We start from the raw sequence: 16,836 nt of genomic DNA, 5'->3' as shown, positions 1-16,836 counted from the left end.
GCAAGTGTGCGAACTGTGCGAAGGTTCACAAAAAATTATGTAAAAAATAGACAATGCATAGTACTGTCAAAACAAAAATACGACTTTGTTGCTGATACCATACAAATTATCCAAGCAATAAAAGAAAATTTTTCTCTACTTTATTACAACTTTAAAAAAAAATAAAGTTTAAAAAGTTCGCCAACTATCCCGGTCTCTCCTATATCTCCTTGTTTTTTGCCTTTACTGTCCTTTTCTAATAGCATAAAAAGGTTGTGTGAAGAAAAACAGCTATCAAACGTAAATTAACAAAAAGTATTATAATTATTATTGTTTTTTTTTTTTTTTTTTTTTTTTGCAAGAAATCACTTTTCGGAAATAATTTAATGATTTATAAGGATATGATACAGAATCCAGCCTGGAATTTTTTCCTCCATTCGTTTTGAATTACACGAATTTAATTCCAATTTGAAATAGATTAAAGAAAGAAAACTGTCTTTAATAGCCCTGCAAGGGTTTTCCATTTCCGGAACGTTAAGTAGATGAGGTTCGCAATGAAGTTTTAATTACTGCAAATAATTTTTTTAAGCAAAGGAGAATAATTTAGCTAAACCGAAAATGTATTATTTTCTGGAAGATTTGCATAAAATTAATGAAATGTAGAAAACGTATTTAAATTGAGAAAATGCTAAAAAGATTTTAAATCTCATTTGTTGCATACTGAACAAATTCTATTTCAAAAAGGAAATGTTTAAAAGTGAAAATTTAAAAGCAATAATATTAAGGAAAATAATATTTACAGTAGAAAGCAGATTGATTTATTTCTGCAATAATATAATAATAATCAGTATAACATTAACATTTTAATAAATTTACGCAAACAAAGAATATTACTTAACACGCTTTTAAGCCTACTTTACCAGTAAAAGTCAGACAAAGAAGAGAAAAGCCTGAAAGATGGCTTAATGCATCTTAAAAATATCGGGAAAAGCAAAAGAAATTTAAAGTAATTAAATAAATATCGAAAAATTAAAATTTGGAAAGTAAGGTGTTGAGATGGGGAAAAATGTCTGTCGGTCTGTCTATCTGTCCTCCCCCCCCCCCTAATAACTTTTGAGTGAACAGTCCGGTTCGAACTTTTTTTTTTTGTACAAAAGATCTCGACGAGGATACTTCATATTTCACTTTTTGATTTGAACAATTGTTTCAGTGGGACTGACGTCATCAAAACAACGAAACGGCTTATTGGTTGCTCTATTCGGACATAACTTTTATTTATCTTCTGCCATTTTTTATTTTATACAGCCTACGTTCTTAACTCTTTTCAGCACATGAAAGTTATTTCTTCAGTTATGTTTATTTATTGCAGTGTAAGTTTATCATTACCAGTCTCATATTTTGGGAAATTTAGAATGTGCAACTAATTATGTTTATTTTCTTGAACTTTTTCCCTTCACATGGGTGAGTTTTCGAATTATAATAACTCTCTTTTTCCTTCCTGCTTTTACTTTTGAAATACATTTTGTATAGTGAAAAGAACAAGTTAAATTAAGATTGTTTGGATTTCTTCAAATGAAACAGAGTTGAAGAAAAAAGTTTGCTTTTTAATGATTTTAACTAAAGCTTTGTTGGAATCTGATGACTTGGTATTAAATTAATGCATATTGGTAGTTTTTAAGTCTTAATGCTTTAGTTTCATGTAGTAAACCGAGAAATATGTGTCATTTTATATAAAAAGCTGATGGTTGTTGTCCATATATATTTCAGATATAGTCAATCAGATGTAATTCAGTTTAACTTGAACACAGTTTATAGTTGATAATGCATATATTTTCATCTTTTGTGCTAATTGAAAATACTCATAACTTGTATATTTCAAACTTTTATTAGCGATAATGAGATTTTTGCCAAAAAATATGCTTTACTGGTGTTTTGAAAACTGTGCATTACGCGCATTTATTTATTCCTTAACGCATTAGAAATTGATATCGGAGTGCTACAAAAACATCAACTAAACATCTCTATCATTTTTTAGGAAGCCCGTGCAACGCCGGGCACGCAGTTAATGCTATTAAAATCTGTTCGCGTCCGTCTGTATGTCCATCTGAAGATCAATCTTCTCGAGAATCGTTGCAAATCGAGAGTCGAACGAGATACCGATCAATTCAAAATTTTCCAAAGAAAACAATACGACCAATTTTATAACTCTACGACTTTAATTAGCGGAAATACTAATTAAAACGTTAATTAACATTACATTATTCAGGAGTTTTTATTTCTTTCCTGTTGCCATTTTGAATTTGGGTGTGCAAATAAAATTCTAATAATTGCTTCAAAAGGGATTTTTTTAGCTACTGTCCAAATCTTAAAACAGCGTTCGCATCTAGCATTTAATTTCAAATTAGTTTAATTTATATTTTATTCTGATATATAAATCCTAAAATTACTCTTTAAAACAGTTTTTTTTTGTTTAGAAGTTTATTCCCAACTCCAGAGCTCGAATACGCTACCTTGCGGTGATTAACCATACTAAAGAAAAAGGTAAAACATTCCATTCCACTAGCTTTCTTTGGGGTAAATTACAAGCTTCAGACAGTTAGTGGTGTAATGTAATTTCAAAAGAATAGGAAAGAAAGCTTTCCACAAACACGATGAAAAATTACTGTCATTCACTAAGCGTCAAAGCAAGTTATAAGCTACGGCGTGTGTTTGTTTTACCTTTTTCATCCGCCATTAGACAGTGGCTGCAGCGCCCTCTATAGTTTATTGAAGTTGCAAATTGTAAATTAGCTTCGTTTCTCTTTTACTCTTAGAAATGATTTTTATTTCTTTCTGTTACCATTTTGCATTTGTGTTAAGAAATAATATTTTAACAGTTATTTCACTGGGACAACCAACCGGGTTAATTAGAGTCGCTATATAGATAGGTCGGCGAATCTGCTTAAGTTTAGCCATTTTAGATCGGATTTTTTATTGTTGCAGAGCTAGGGTTATCAGAGAAAAGTTTCGGGTTTTGCCAAATTCACAAAAAATAACATTTTATTTAATAAATAATCACGTGCCGCTGTAATTTGTTCCCAATGAAAATTCAACAAACCCGATAACTTGCCAGAAAAGACAACCACTCAAACACGCGCTCCGATCCAAAATGTCTGAACGAAAGCTGATGCGCCGGCTCGTATATATAGGGGCCTTAGGGTCAGTGTTGGGCATTAATCAACTAAATCCTCTATCGACTAAAGTAATCTGACTCCCATTTAGTTCAGACTAATATTTTAAAAATTTAATTCAATTGCAGACGAAGATTAACGTTAGTTTAAACTAACTCGTTAGTTGACTAAAAAAACTAATTTAGTTCAGATTGATTTAGTTCAGATTAAATTAATCAGATTGAATTTAATCAAACTAATTTAATCAGATTGATTTAGTCAACTAAAGTAATCAGATTAAATTTCGTCAGATTAAAATTTATACTAAATCTAATCAGATTGAAATAAATCTACACTGTTAAAACTACAGATTGCGTTTAGATTCTTTAAGGGGTTCCTTTCTCTTCTCCCCCCCCCCAATGAATATTAAGTAGCTCCTAATGTGTTACGGGGGGGACATTGGGGGTTGGGGGGCTGCCCCCCTTACCGATTTAAGACCTTAAAAAATCAATAATTTTTAATAACATCCCCTTTGGAGTGACGCAGTTTGCGACATGACCCCCATTTAGTTCAGACTAATATTTTAAAAATTTAGAAAATATTAGTCTGAACTAAATGAACCCCCCCCCCCGCCCCCATTTGGTATACAATACTGCTTTTGGTCTTCTTTATCTTTTATCTTCTTTATCTTTACTAATAATAAAGCTGAAAGTCTCTCTGTCGGGAGGATGTCTGTAGGATGTCTGGACCTCTGTGACGCGCATAGCGCCTAGACCGTTCGGCCGATTTTCATGAAATTTGGCACAAAGTTAGTTTGTTGCATAGTGGTGTGCACCTCGAAGCGATTTTTCGAAAATTCGATTTTATGAATTTTCTATTAAAATTTTAAGCCCTTTTTCACATAATCTTTACTAATAATAAAGCTGAAATTTTCTATGTTCGGAGGATGTCTGGATGTCTGTAGGATGTCTGGATGTCTGAATCTCTGTGACGCGCATAGCGCCTAGACCGTTCAGCCGATTTTCATGAAATTTGGCACAAAGTTAGTTTGTTGCATAGTGGTGTGCACCTCGAAGCGATTTTTCGAAAATTCGATTTTGTTCTTTTTGTATTCCAATTTTAAGCCCATTTTTCACAGAAATTTTATAAAATGGGAAAGAATTTGTTGTGAAAATTATCTTTCTTTATCTTTCTCCTTTTCTTTTCTTTTTAAATAACAAACCTGAAAGTCTCTCTGTATGGATGTTTGGATCTCTGTGACGCGCATAGCGCCTAGACCGTTCAGCCGATTTTCATGAAATTTGACACACAATTAGTTTGAAACATGGGGGTGTGCACCTCGAAGCGATTTTTCGAAAATTCCATTTTATTTATTTTCTATTAAAATTTTAAGCCCTTTTTCACTATCTTTAATAATAATAAAGCTGAAATTATCTCTGTCCAGAGGATATCTGGATGTCTGGATCTTTGTGACGCGCATAGCGCCTAGACCGTTCGGCCGATTTTAATGAAATTTGGCACACAGTTAGTTTGTTGCATAGTGGTGTGCACCTTGAAGCGATTTTTCGAAAATTCGATTTTGTTCTTTTTCTATTCCAATTTTAAGCCCATTTTTCACAGAAATTTAATAAAATGGGAAAGAATTTGTTCTGAATATTATCTTTCTTTATCTTTCTTTTCTTTACTTCTTTATGTTTCTCCTTTTCCTTTCTTTTTAAATAACAAACCTGAAAGTCTCTCTGTATGGATGTTTGGATCTCTGTGACGCGCATAGCGCCTAGACCGTTCAGCCGATATTCATGAAATTTGACACACAATTAGTTTGAAGCATGGGGGTGTGCACCTCGAAGCGATTTTTCGAAAATTCCATTTTATTAATTTTCTATTAAAATTTTAAGCCCTTTTTCACTATCTTTAATAATAATAAAGCTGAAAGTCTCTCTGTCCGGAGGATGTCTGGGTGTCTGCATCTTTGTGACGCGCATAGCGCCTAGACCGTTCGGCCGATTTTCATGAAATTTGGCACACAGTTAGTTTGTTGCATAGTGGTGTGCACCTTGAAGCGATTTTTCAAAAATTCGATTTTGTTCTTTTTCTATTCCAATTTTAAGCCCATTTTTCACAGAAATTTAATAAAATGGGAAAGACATTGTTCTGAAAATTATCTTTCTTTATCTTTCTTTTCTTTACTTCTTTATGTTTCTCCTTTTCCTTTTTTTTAAATAACAAACCTGAAAGTCTCTCTGTATAGATGTTTGGATCTCTGTGACGCGCATAGCGCCTAGACCGTTCAGCCGATTTTCATGAAATTTGACACACAATTAGTTTGAAGCATGGGGGTGTGCACCTCGAAGCGATTTTTCAAAAATTCGATTTTATTAATTTTCTATTAAAATTTTAATCCCTTTTTCACATAATCTTTACTAATAATAAAGCTGAAAGTCTCTCTGTCTGGAGGATGTCTGGATGTCTGAATCTCTGTGACGCGCATAGCGCTTAGACTGTTCGGCCGATTTTCATAAATTTGGCAAAGTTAGTTTGTATCATGGGGGTGTGCACCTCGAAGCGATTTTTCGAAAATTCGATGTAGTTCTTTTTCTATTCCGATTTTAGGAACAAAATTATCATAAGATGGACGAGATTACCATAACGTGGAACCATAACATGGGCATAAGCCAATTGGCGATAAAATTCACCATACATTATTTGTAAATATACAGGCGGACCAAAAGACCTTTTAATTTTCTATTACGGGCAAAGCCGTGCGGGTACCACTAGTACTGGAATAAAGGCTTGATTTTTTTCATATCCAGATAGCCGATGCCTATTCCCTATTGCAGTTACTTATATGAAGGGATGCCCCCGTCTCAAAATGAAATTCACTCCACTCAAATTATAGGGGGTGGTTAAAAACGCGAAACCCCCCCATCCTGTAGGCCACACCACTTCTGATCTTACTCGAATAAAATGCTTGAATTTTTTTATCCAGATGGCCGATGCTTGTTCTGTTTCAAAGTAACTTACTTAAGGGGATACCCTCCTTAGATTGAACCCCCCTCAAATTACGGGGGAAGGGGGCTCCCCCCAAAAAAACATAAGTTCAAATTTTTTTCAAAAACAAGCGCTTAAAATTTTAAGTTTGAACCAACCTCTCCACTGACCACGCCCCCCCCCCCCCCGTAGACCACACTGCTTCTGGTTTTATTGGAATAAAATGCTTGAATTTTTTAAATCCAGATGGCTGATGCATGGTCTGTTTCTGAGTAACTTACGTAAGGGGATACCCCTCCTTAAATAAGAAAGTCCCTCATATTCTGGGGGGCTCCCTCACCTTCAAAAAACCTATTAAAACACGAAAATTTTTCAAAAACAAACCTTACAAATTTGAAGTCGGCGCCACGGACCCCGTTAGTCTGGATCACCGGATAATCCGGCTCGATCGATTTGACCGATTTCCCTTTACATTTAAAGAGCGATCGTCAAAATTCCATAATAATTAAATATTTATTTAACCCTCTCACGGGCAAGACCGTGTTATGTCGTTGATTGAGTTCCATTTTCTTCGCAATGCAACTTTTGAATCAATTTGTTTTACCCGATAGGGAAAAATTGAACTGTCACAGGAGAAGATTACACACTTTGTAATAATAAAGTAGACATGTTTATTGTTTATTTGTAATTCTATGTGTTTCCTTTTAAGGTGATTTTCAGTGAGTATGTTTTATTTTGTTTTGTCTTTTTCATTCTCCGGATTTTCGATATTCCGGATTGGGTCAGATTCCAATTAATTCAAATTATCGAGGTTCTACTGTAATGCCCCCCCCCCCCACCAAAAAAAATTCAAAAAGATTATTACATTTTCTCATGGTTTCGATATTTTTTTTGTATTTTTCAAGCAAACGTTCAAAATTTTCACCGCGGGGGGGGGGGGGGAGCGGGTCCTGACCTTCATGACCCCTCTTTGTATCTGCAATTGACATACACTTGGACATAAAAATATACATCTGTACACCAATATACTCGGGATAACAAGTTACACTTATATACTCGTATATACACGTATTTACTTGTGTTTGGACGTACTTTGATGTACATACACGTGGCAAATACAAAATTAGTGTGTAAACGTATATACTCGGATTAACACGTTTACATACGTGTATACACGCACATACTCGTATATGCACGTACTTACTCGTATATACACGCATTAACTCGTGTATGCATCATAAATATGTATTTTAACTTACAAATACAAATGTACGTCTGTACACGAGTATACTCGGGTTAAACAAGTATCTATACGCATATTCTCGTCTGTACACGTACATACTCGAAAATACAAGTATTTTTTCTTATATGCACGCATGAATATATATATACACGTTTAAAAGCTAATTTACCTCTGTACACGAGTACACTTGGGGTAACACGTATCTATACGCATATTCTCGTGTGTACAAGTACACACTCGTATATACACGTATTTACTCGTGCAAAAATGCATAAATATGCATATACGCGTAGAAATACAAATGTACCATTGTACACGAGTATACTCAGATTAAACACGTATCTATGTCTTTTTTCGTGTGGAATCGCACTTACTCGTTTGTACACGTATTTTCTCGTATATGCATGCATAAATATGTATATAAACGTTTAAATACAAATTTACATTTGTACGCGAATTTAGTCGGGTTAACACGTATCCATACACAAATTCTAGTATGTACACGAACATACTCGTATATACAAGTATTTACTCGTGTTTGCACACATAAATAAGTATACAGGATGTATCAGTACAGCGTTTACATACTTTCAGGGCAGATACAGTGCACCTAGACGCGATAGTGACGACACAAAGCGTGAGACAGGGCACGATTAAGAGGAGAAAACATGTTTATTATTTTTAATGCAGCAAAAATACTGCTAAGATTTGTCTGGTGCATACAACAGATGTTGCTACGTAAACCGAAGCATCAGATGACGGTGCATGCGCACACGTGGTTTTTGTTCCACCAGGAAGTCCGGGACCCGCCCGGTATTTTTGCTAAATTTCGATATTACGGGCGGGGTCGTAATTTCGAACACCTTCTTTGATGATGATCGTTGGCCCCTTAATTTTATTTTTCCTTAGTTTTTTGCTGTACTAAAGATTCTGAACACGTTCTCTTCTCTTATTCGTGTTTTGTCATTTTGGTGATTGGTGTTGTCACTACCGCGCCAGGAAAGTGTTTCCGATCATGCATTGCTATGTGTTTCCCCCCGTCTAGGTGTACTCTATCTGCCCTGAAAATCTGTAAACGCTGTACTGATAAACATTGTGTACACTTAGAAGTTTGAATATAAATCCGTGCACTAATAGACTCGGGAAATACGAATTTATACGCAAAATTTCGTGTTTACACTTACGAACTCGTATATACACATATTTACTTCTGTTTGCACGTAGAGATACAAAATTCCTGTAGACACGAATCTACTCAGGTTAACACGTACAGCTCCGTATATACACGTACACACTCGTATATACACGTACTTACTCGTATGTACACGTACTTACTCGTATATACACGTACTAACTCGTGTATGCACGCATAAATATGTATTTTAACCAAAAATACAAATGTATCTCTCTACTCTAGTATACTCGGGTTAAACACGTATCTATACGCATATTCTTGTGTGTGCACGTACATACTCGTATATACTTGTATTTTCTCATGTATGCACGCATAAAAATGTATATGCAATCTTAAATACAAATGTACCTCTACACACGAGTATACTCGGTGTAACATTTATCTATACGCATATACTCGTGTGAATACGTGCATACTCGTATTCTCTTATATGCACGCATAAATATGTATATACAAAGCAAATTTCTCTGTACACGAGTATATTCGGGTTAACAAGTATCTATACACATATTCTCTCGTGTGTTCACGTACATACTCGTTTATACACGCATTTATTTATGTATAAACGCACAAATATGCATATACACATAGAAATACAAATGTACCATTGTACACAAGTATACTCGGGCTAAAAAAAGAACCTAGACATCTATTCTCGCTTGTACACGAACTTACTCGAATATACACGTATTTTCTCGTATATGCATGCATAAATATGTATATATACGTTTAAATACAAATTTACCTCTGTTCACGAGCATACTCGGATTAACACGTATCCATACGTATATTTCTTTGTGTACACGTATATACTCGTGTATACATGTATTTACTCGTGTATGCACAAATAAATTTGTACATACACTTAGAAATTAAACATATCTCCGTGAACGAATATACTCGGGTTAACACGTATTTTTACGTATAAACTCGTGTTTACAAATATGTATCGTATATACACATATTTACTTGTGTTCACACGTACTTGTAGGTATATACACGTAGAAATACAAAATTCCTGTATACACGAATATTGTCGAGTCAGCACGTATATACACGTATATGTACAAAAATACTCGTATGTACACGTACTTACTCGTATATACACGTATAACTCGTGTATGCACGGATAAATATGCATTTTAACATACAAGTACAAATGTACCTCTGCACACGAGTATACTCGGGTTAAACACGTATCTATACGCATATTCTCGTGCGTACATGAACATACTCGTATATACTTGTCTTTTCTCGTATATGCACGCATAAAAGTGCATGTACTAGATTAAATACGAATTCACCTCTGTGCACGAGTATACTCGGGTTAACACGTATCTATATGCATATTCTCGTGTGTACTCGAACATACTTGTATATACACGTACTTTCTCGTATATGCACGCTTAAATATGTATATAAACGTAGAAATACAAAAGTAGCTCTTTACACGAGTATACTGGGGGTAACACATATCTATACGCATATTCTCATGTGTACACGTATATACACGTATCTTCGCTTGTGTGCACGCATAAATATGTATATACACAATTAAAAGCAAATTTACCTCTATACACGTGTATACTCGGGGTAACACGTATCTATACGCATAATCGTGTGTACACGTACATACTCGTATATACACGTATTTACTCGTTTATAAACGCATAAATATGCACATACACGTAGAAATACAAATGTGCCATGTTACACGAGTATACTCGGGTTAAAGAAGTATCTATAAGACTATTATCATGTGTGCACGTACTTACTCGTATCTACACGTGTTTTCTCGTATATGCATGCATCGATATGTAAATACACGTTTAAATAGAAATTTACCTCTGTACACGAGTATACTCGGGGTAACACGTATGTATAAGTATATTCTCCTGTGTACATGAACATACTTGTATATACACGTACCTTCTCGTATATGCACGCTTAAATATGTATATGAACGTAGAAATACAAATGTACCTCTTTACACGAGTTACTCGGAGTAACACGTATCTATACGCATTTTCTCATGTGTACACGTATATACACGTATCTTAGCTTGTGTGTACGCATAAATATGTATATACACAATTAAAAGCAAAATTACCTCTGTACACGAGTATACTCGGGGTAACACGTATCTATACGCATAATCGTGTGTGCACGTACATACTCGTATATACACGTATTTACTCGCTTATAAACGCACAAATATGCACATACACGTAGAAATACAAATGTGCCATCTTACACGAGTATACTCGGGTTAAACACGTATCTATAAGCCTATTGTCGTGTGTGCACGTACTTACTCATATATACACGTATTTTCTCGTATATGCCTGCATAAATATGTATATACACGTTTAAATAGAAATGTACCTCTTTACACGAGTATATTAGGGGTAACACATATCTATAAGCATATTCTCGTGTGTGCACGAACATACTTGTATATACACGTACTTTCTCGTATACGCACGCTGGAATATGACGTAGAAATACAAATGTACCTTTTTACACGAGTATACTCGAGGTAACATGTATCTAGACGCATATTCTCATGTGTACACGTACATACTCTTATATACACGTACATACTCGTATATACACGTATTTACTGGTGTATGCACACATAAATATGTATATTTACTTAAAATTTCAAATATACCTCCGTACACGAACATACGCGGGATAACACGTTTATATACGTATATACCCGCACGTAGTCGCATGTACACGCATTAACTCGTGTATGCTTGCATAACTATATATATACACGTAGAAATACAAATGTACCTCTGTTCATGTGATATTTATATTTTACGAATTTAATCTGAATTAAAAAAGTAATCAAATCAATTTGATTACTTTTAATCTGATTACTTTTAGTTTGATTAAATTCAATCTGATTAATTTAATCTGAACTAAATCAATCAGAACTAAATTAGTTTTTTTAGTCAACTAACGAGTTAGTTTAAACTAACGTTAATCTTCGTCTGCAATTGAATTAAATTTTTAAAATATTAGTCTGAACTAAATGGGAGTCAGATTACTTTAGTCAACTAATCAATCAATTACAAATTTAGTTGATTTTTTTAGTTGATGCCCAACACTGCTTAGGGTTAATAGTTTGCTCTATTTGTACATAATCTTTATTTATCGTCTGCCTTTTTTTTATTTTTAACAGTCAACGTTCTTAACTCTTTTCAGCATATGAAAGTAATTTCTTTAGATATCTTTTTTTATTGTAGTGTAAGTTTATCATTACCAGCCTCCTCAGATTTTGGTAAATTTAGGATGTGCGAATTAATTATGTTTATTTCTAAGTCGGACTTTTTCCCTTCACATGGGTGAGAGTTTTCAAATTATAATAAATTTCTATTTCCTTCCTGTTTTTACTTTTGAAATTCATTTTGAATAGTTAAAAGAACAGGTTAAGTTAAGATTGTTCGGATTTCTTTAAACAAACAGAGTTAAACAAAAAAGTTTGCTTTTAATGACTTTAGCTAAAGCTTAATTGGAATCTGATGACTTGGAATTAAATTAATGCTTATTGATATTTTTAAATCTTGATGCTTTAGTTTCACGTACAATCAACCAAGCAATATGTGTCATTTTATTTAAAAAGCTGATTGTTAATGTGCATAAATTTTTCAGATACATATGTAATTCAGTTTAACGTGAGCACAAATTATAGCTGATAATGCATATATTTTCATCTTTTGTGCTAATTGAAAATTCTCATAACTAATGTTTTTTGCCAAAAATATGTTTTACTGGTGTTTTGCAAACCTTGCATTATTCTTTCTTAACGCGTTATTTCTTCCTTAACGCGTTAGAAACTGATGTTAGAGTACTACATAAACATCAATTAGACATCTCTTTCATTTTTTAGGTAGCCCGTGCAACGTCGGGCACGCAGCTAGTATAAATATTAAAATCATTCAAGATTAAAACATAACTTGTTTTTCTTTGATCCTTATTACTTGATTTTTACAATTAGCACAATATTAGCTAACAGCATGTAAGTGGCGCTAGCATCGAAAAACCAGACATCTATGAAATAAAAAAAAGCCAACCCTCCCAGAACCTTTGGTTTAACTACATATTGCCAACGCTATATGACAATTCATATCCACATAAGGATTGTTGTGACCAAGCCCTCAGCCTCGGATGGAAAATTCGGGCTTCGATAGTGTCTGGCACGAAGTTGAAAAACGTCTAAATCTTCTCAGAACCGCGAAAGGTGCACACGTAGGAGTGAGGTAAGGTTTTGAAAAAAATACGTTTTGAGATAAAAAATAAAATTAAAAAATATATATGTTTAAATTTGTAGTATTTTTCGCTATAATTTTTTCTTTCTCACTGCACGACATTTTTACATTGAATTTCCCCGACTATTAATCATATATTTCCGCACATTTGCAATTACTGTCCTTTAGCTAATAAAAGAACATATCATTTCGAAACACTGTTTAAGTTCAACAATATTTTTTTTCAAACTGAAAAACATCGTTCGGTTTCATTCTTTTCAAATATTTTTGAGCTTTTTTTTTCCATTTGTGTGGAAAAGTTTCTATTTCGAAAATGTAGTCTAGACATTATTTAGATAAACATGTTTTAATGTACATAGTATTTCAGAAAAACGATTTTTAATATTACAAGTTGATGACTAATTAAGTAAACTGTCACTTGCTTGGGGTAAATTCATCTCTTAAAATAAAATACTTGGCATCACGCCATTAAATTTCTACATCTAAATATGTTTAACTACAAGAAATCACCAGTTTGGTAACTATTAAAGAAAACTAGTTTTTACCAATAAAATTGCACAATATACTATATAAAGTAAAATTAAACGAAACAGTCACTTTAATATATGATAACATTATAATCATCAATGTTACGTTTGATAACATTGATAATTATAATAAGGTAAGGTTGAAATAGAGCAGCTTTAAACCGGACACACTTTTTGTTCTCGATAGATGTTTGTGTTACTCAATGCCTTGCTACAAATCTATTTTTTATCTCATTTTCTGGCTTTAATATGCTTTTAACGAGTTATTAATTTTAATATCTTAACAAGATAAAAAAATATCTTTAAAGCAGCTTAAAAAATAAAAATATGCAAGTACAACAAAGTGGCAGGTGCAATATTCCAGACAGCCCGGTTATTACATTTTCTGGATGCAGTAACCGGACTGTCTGGTACATTGCATGTTGTTCTGGGGCCTTAGCCTTTGACGAATTACGCTGCGCGGCACACAGATTGAAAATACAATCTCTGAAGATCAGCTCTGACTATACATTATGCCAGCTTTTGAAGGCGCCAACTTTCAAAATTTCAGCTATCTCATTATCAATATTTTAAAAATATCATTATTGAAACGCAATGACGGTAATAGTAATTTAACAGATTAGTTTCAGAAAATCAGTAGCGCTACAAAATCTTTGAGTTCGCTAAGTTCTAATCTGCCCTGGAAGGTCAACAGCAGCATCTGCAAATTTTTCATGTTCCACTATTTACATTTTTGTCAGTTATTTTAAGCTTTGTTGTTCAAACTTTACACTAAAAAAGGGCAGTCCACGGAGAACGGCCATTTTGTCCCACACGTGTCATTAAAAATAATACTTTAAAATATTAATGAACAAGCTTTTCCTGCTAACAAATTACAAACTAATGTTAGATACCTCAAGCAAAAAATTTCATTTATTTCCATTTAAAATTGTTAATTTTTAATGAAATATATGAACTGTCACGGTTGACTCTTTCGTGGAATGACCAAAGCACGAAAAGTACGCCTTCCAATATTTTACTATTAATCGGTGAGGGGGAGACGAGAGGACCAAAGACGAGTTTTATTTTCTTTTTTTCAAATATTTCACAAGCTAATTTTTGTTGAAACTGCGTTTTACCTGCCCACTCCGGTAAAGGGAAACATAAATCATGTTCAAGACGGACTAAGTAGCGTATCCAAGATTTCATTTCGAAGAGGTCCAATGCAACGTGCATGCGCTCAAATTCGAATTTTATTTTGGCGAACAAGAAGGTTAAGTACAAAAATATGGACATTTTTGAATTTCTTACACATTTCGGGTAGGGTCCAAACCACATGGGCCCCCTTGGCTGCACCATTCCCGCACACTTACTTGGTTGGAATCAGTGTAAACTCTGTAAAGGTGCTGTTGTACAGACAAGATTAGTATTGCATTTTAAGATATAGTTAATGTGTTATAAACTGTTTTATATGAAAGCGGCTGGATTTCTGATCTTACGAAGATCAATTCCATTAGATTAAATTCACTGTAAAACAGTTTAAAATTTTATGACATTTCTTTAAAATGATCTTCAGTACTTTCAAAAAGTAGTTTGGTTCTGTTTCAAAATTTACACTTTTTTCCATTTTCCAATGATTTGTACTAAGCAAAATGTATAAAATAATATTTAAAATCTTGTTCTTCAAACTCTAAATTCAGTTGCCCTGTAAAATGCACTGTTCTAAAGAAAAGCCCGAACTTTTATTACTGTCCGGAGAAGAATTGACTCAGTATGACTTGACTCAGACATGATTCTACATTTACCATTCTGCAATGAATCGTTTGGCATTCTGAGTTAAAAGATTTGATGCTTTAATTTAAAATTAATCACTCAAACATAAAGTAAGGGTGCTTTTAAACTAAAACATCACCTGAATTCATTTTGAGACATTCAGCATTCTTCACCCCCCCCCCCCGCCTCTCAAGGAATTCTTTTAGACAGGGGTGGGGGCTCGGGGGCTCTCGTGTTATAGAGGACAATGTGCATAAAAAATTAGCTGGATGAACCTCTGAGAAGCTAATGGAATGGAAGATTATTTTCTTACTGTCACAATTCCAAGTCACGGGATAGCATAGTCTTGCAAGGACACGGGTTTCTTTTCGTTCTCCCTCAAGACATGTCAACCATATGGTGTAGTAGAACTACGTAATTTGGGACCTTTTCTCAGCTTTTTCCAACAGAAATATTGGACTTCCTCCCTTTAGTTACTAAAAGCAGTTTAAGCATAATATCATAAATTCTAAAAAAAGGTTCACCTGTTGCATTTCGACTGATTTGAATCAACCCAAATAAAACTGGTACAAAGTAAAAGGTTACCTGTCTCATAGAGACGAATGTTTCTAATGACAGGCAAAGGAAAAAAACGAGTCAAATCCCATGGACAAATTGAAGAGTCTATCTTCTTATCTGAAAAAGATATATTTTTTCAAACTGCAGCAAAGAAACACGAAAATATTCTTATCCAAATATGTAGGCATTGATTACTACAGCAATTGTTCATTTCATTTTTATGTTACTTGCATATACATAAAGTAGCATCAAAACAATGCATTGTATATGAAAACAATGTATTATTCTGAAGCATTCCACATCATTAAAATTAAACACTCATAATGTTTATCTATAAGTTTTAACATTACTTACTTATAATTTGACATTTTGCATTTAACCACTCGTCATTTTTAACTAAAGTTTATCATACCGAGTTAAAATATTCATCATTTTGAATCAAAGAATTAAATTCCTCCGATGAATATTTTAATTCAACGACAAAGCATGTAAATATCTGAACTTAGACATTTATGGCTATGAGCTAGAGCATTTGTTCTAACTTTTGAATCATTTTTCAGTGTTTCCCTTTTGCCATCCTACCTTTTTCAAATGAAAAAAACCATAAATAACAAATTTAAAATGTTGATTTTTGAAAGAACGTGTGAAAAAAAAAGTATCTTAAATGTCAAATTGGCTTGAAGTTAGGTTCTTGACTAAAATAAGTAAAACGAATTTCCAGACATTTTATTAAGGCAAACATTTAACAATCAAATGATGAAGAATTTCCAACTAACATTTCAACGTGAAAAGACGTTATCTCTCGTAATGTGACACTCACGATAACATCACAAAATGCAATATTCATGTCTTTAAACAGATTCAGTTCGAATTGCCAGAACCGACAACATTTGTATATCTGTAGGAATTAATCGCCTCTTAATCTCACACTTTAATATCAAAAGTTACTCACTAAATTGTAACTTAGAAATGTCAGTAGTATGCAAAACATAAAAGAGAAACATTTCGAACACGAGATAAAGTTACAAACACGCAAAATAGCCAGGAGCATTTAAAATTAATTCCACGAAGTTGAAAGCAGTTCAACAAACTCGGATAAGTTGTAGAATTGAAATCATGCTGTGAATTAAATTCAATAAATCTTGACAGTGTAAAAGAAAAA

This window comes from Uloborus diversus, chromosome 1 (genome assembly GCF_026930045.1).
Source record: "Uloborus diversus isolate 005 chromosome 1, Udiv.v.3.1, whole genome shotgun sequence".
Lineage (NCBI taxonomy): Eukaryota > Metazoa > Arthropoda > Arachnida > Araneae > Uloboridae > Uloborus > Uloborus diversus.
The sequence above is the reverse complement of the archived record's forward strand: the minus strand, read 5'-3'. Positions refer to the sequence as shown.